We start from the raw sequence: 4,324 nt of genomic DNA, 5'->3' as shown, positions 1-4,324 counted from the left end.
GGACTGTAACCATAACGTCTGGTTAATTCAGAACTTCAGAGAGACGAAGGCTGTGTTAGTGCTTGATCTTGGCATTCTCTTAACGTTGTGTATGGTTGAGAGAAGGGGTACACGGTCAGCCTGACCCCATCCCTGTCTCCACAACTGTATAAATCTAACAATATGGACATTGTTGATTCAGCTATATTTCATGGTTGTCCCTGCTCGCCCCTAAAACTTGGTTCTCACAACCATCGGACGGTTATGATAACTTTTCGTTTTTCTGGGTGTGCACAGCCAGTCCCACCCGCCCCGCCAGCTTCGCCCAGACAACCACGCGTGACATTTTATCATTGCCTTTGATTTCCTGATGTTTAAATAGTGGTTGTCTGTTCCGGAAGGTAACAGTTTTCCCCTTTGCTTTGTTACAAATTGCTTGTTGATTCAGGTGTTCCAGTTTTGATGAAGATTGCTGATGGACCTTTCAGTTTTTATAAAGATGGCTGATTAACGTTTCAGTTTTCATAATGATTGCCGATCGACGTTCCAGTTTGCGTAAACCGATTGACGTTGTTAAAGATGACCTGCGAAACACACTACCTGTTAGCTAGACCCACCAGCCAACCCAGCCCGACGTTTTATTCTTGGCTTTGATTTCCCGATTTTTAATTTTTACTGATTCCCGTGGTTATTTCCGTTTTGTTGGTGCCAGATTTCAAATCATCCGTCGACTGCCTTGTTACAGGCCAGCTGGCCAGTTTTTTTTCTAGGTCAAAACCTAAAACTCCTTTGCTTTTGGCTTCAGAGATAGGAAAGTAACACACAAGTACCGGGTGTCTGAGACTACCTGTTTATTCGCAATTTGAGATATTTTCCTGGGTAAGGGTAGACCATGAAAGAACTACAAGGACACCTCTCGGTGCCAATGTAAGCGATGCCATGTTCTGGAAATGTTACATTTTTGATAGGTTAAAAAAAAAAATTAATAGTCTTGAAAATAAAATGCTATCAATGCAAACGTTTAACCACTCGTTGAGGTAAACCCCTCCCATTTTGCTAGATTTTGAGCTTGAAATGAAAACGTTTAGTGGTTTGTACGATTTCTCCAGCACTGGTGGACCAAATTTGCCAACGGAGGGGTAATAAAAAGAAGCAAGGCCCGCTCTTCCGCCAAACCAAGTTGCCAGCTCCGCTTCGCTCCACTGACAGCTCGGTTCGGCAGGGAGCAGGCCTAGCTTTGCCTGCCGGCGGCGTTTGGGACAGGCCTTCGGCCCGTCCCATCTGATTTTTCATGGTGTAATATAGCTTCCATCGGATAACGGGCCTTCGGCCCTCTCAATCAAAACTCAACAAACGAAACATTCTTTTCATACGCTGAACATTTGTTTGCTGTGTGTGCCGCAGTTGGCAGAATACATGCAAGTTATGCCAAATCCCTTCTTAGTTATTAATGTTAGCTTATGGATCCAATAACACACCTATGAAAAGATATATAAGACTAGACCCAGAAGAAGTTAAATATACCTCCAGGCATACTCTGAAAGAAATCCCAACGTGTTTGCAATGATTTTGCTATAATTACTGATAAAAAGGAAGCAGCTTGTACAGAACAACATAACAACGAAATAAATTTTTGTTTTTGTTTTTTTCATGAGAGTGTACACATTTTATGAATGATGTGCCACCATAAAATAAGCCCAATCTTCTGCTTAGAAGAAAATTTTGAACCGACGGCATACTTCTCAGACAAAGATGTACTCCTTCAAAAAATGAAAAAGGTTCTGTTTTGGCCATTTCGGTAAGAAAAATTCCCTTTTGCAAGTAAACAGTGGAAGTCAAACGGACAAAATTTTAGTCCAAGGGGCCAAACGGATGATATTTTCGCCCACAGAGCTCTACCTTCACAGAAGACCATGAAAATAATATTTGTGTCCCACTTTTTGGGCCAGCCCCTATTTCTTTACCTTCTTTACCATCCGGTTAAGTTTTGACTAAAGCTGGATGACATATTAGTCACCAATGTACTCTCCGTCTCGTTCGAGGCAATTAACTGCGTTTCTGGACCGTCTTGCTGAAACTGGATCAGCACGATCAGGTAGGTGACGATGGTAGCGTTCATCTGAAAACAAAATTAGTGCAGACGCGTGAAATTGTCTATTTTATTCCACCCTTATGCTCTGCTCACTGAATCACACCTCTCAAACACGCTGCGACGCCGGTCCTCTGTCATTTCTGTCATTATCATTTCCTTATGGACTCGCTTATTAAAAATTTTAGGCAATCGTGTTATGGATCACACATCGTTCATAATACAGATGAAATTGTCCGTATTACAAACAATTTGATCCATATGACAGACATGCCTTTCTTACTTTATTTCCCTTCCCTAACGGACAAGGGCATGTCTGTCATACTATTCGAATTGTCTGTAAAACGGACAATTCTATCCATATTATGGACGATTTGTGAATCACAATTCGTTTGCACAAAATCCACCGTAACATACGGACAGCACATCCATAAGGAAATGAGACCCCGTGATAAAATGGTCCTGTGCACAACACGTGCGAACCGCGTGCACAACGCGTGTACAACGCGTGCAAACAGCGTGCACATTTTGTGCACAACACGTGCACAACGCGAGCACAACACGTGCACAAACATTCTGTGCACAATTAGCTTGTGCACAAGATCCGGTTGCCCTGCAGCGGGACCGGCGGCAGGTGCAGGTATGTGTATGTGCGCATAAGGCGCACATATCCATTGGCCATAGTCCTGGCTACGGTTTCAATTTTTTCTGATTTTTCTTTATTTTTTCCCGATTTTTCTGAATTTTTTCGATTTTTTCCCGACGATTTTGGAGAGAATTGGCGAAAATCGGCCAGAATCGAGCAAAATCCAGCAAAACCGGCCATAATCAGGATCTCATGAATGATTGTGCACGTGTTGTGCACGCGTTCTGCACGGGTTGTGCACAGGACCGTGTTATCACAGGAGTGAAGTAGGCCACCCTGCACACGCCGATTTGGCGGGCGAATGCACCTTAGATCCGACGGCTTCCTCTCGGTTACTTTGGCGCTAAATCCGTTTCCTAGCTCAGTGAATGTGGCCTGCGTCTGCTATCGAAGGCGAGCCGCGAGCGCCCTGTGCTTGTGTCGATATCAGCCGATTGACAGTGGATCCGCACGAAACCATTGAAATGGCCGCGGTGACTTCGACTGTTCGCAAATGACCTGTCGAAGCGAGCCGAACGGGCTTACACACGAAACCCTTATACATTTTGTTGTGCATTAACTTGCAGGATTTCATGCAGCCATGAGTATGCACAAATTTTTATGCATAGTTGTGTACAAAATGTGCATGATTATGCACAAACTGTACATAGTTATTCATAAAATTGTGCATAATGTTATGGCTGCACGAAATCCTGCAAGTCTTAACAAAGTGCATAAGGATTTAGTATGTACAGAGGAATGGAGTAGCTGGTTTTCTGTTTTGTGCCAGCCGCCAGCCAACCGCCTATTCTTGCCATAGTAGCTCGCTGCGAGCCGCGCGTTTGAGAGGCCTGCACTAAGCCCTTACGTACATTCTGTTGTGCAAGACTTGAAAAGTTTTAAGAAGCTATACTTGTGTACAACCATGTATGTCCACTCTATGCACAAATCTGTGACAAGTCGAGGGGGCCACCACTCGCGTGATCCTGTGTACAAATGGAAGTGTACTCCTGTAATCCTTACTTATTCTGCGCAATACATTGCCAATTTTTTTTATCACTAAATTTTAGTGATTTTATTGAATAAAGAGACAATAATTCAACAAAATTCATTTGTTATTCCTTACAATTCGCGTCCGGCTACAGGAGCAATGGTGTTTACTCGACGTAGCGTCGCTGTTTGTTTTATTTCGACATCAAATACTAAGTGACAATGCCTCTAGTGAGCATTTCAGACGTCACAGACGCGATAAATGGTGGCACACGGTGTTTAATTGAGGGCGAGCGCCTTTTAAGGTGCCCCCACACTGAACGTGTCCGCCCATGTCCGCCCCTGTCCGCTCGGTCAGATGTCCGCAACCGTGGACTTGCACTTTGTAGAACATCCAGGATACCACATATGTTCGGTTTCCTGGACCTTTCTGCCAAGGGCAAGTCCATAGTTGCGGACATCTGACCGACCGAACAGGAGCGGACAATGGGCGGACACGTTCAGTGTGGGGGCACCTGAAGATGGCAAAATGCTGATCTCAGTCAGCAGCCTTGGGATGTCGGACGACCAAGTCCCCAAAGTCTGGGCATTGTGCCTTCAATCGTCGGTTTTGAAAGGTGCCCCACGGGTGATTCTCAGAA

This window comes from Frankliniella occidentalis, unplaced genomic scaffold (genome assembly GCF_000697945.3).
Source record: "Frankliniella occidentalis isolate FOCC.00 unplaced genomic scaffold, Focc_3.1 Scaffold181, whole genome shotgun sequence".
Taxonomy (NCBI): domain Eukaryota; kingdom Metazoa; phylum Arthropoda; class Insecta; order Thysanoptera; family Thripidae; genus Frankliniella; species Frankliniella occidentalis.
The sequence above is the reverse complement of the archived record's forward strand: the minus strand, read 5'-3'. Positions refer to the sequence as shown.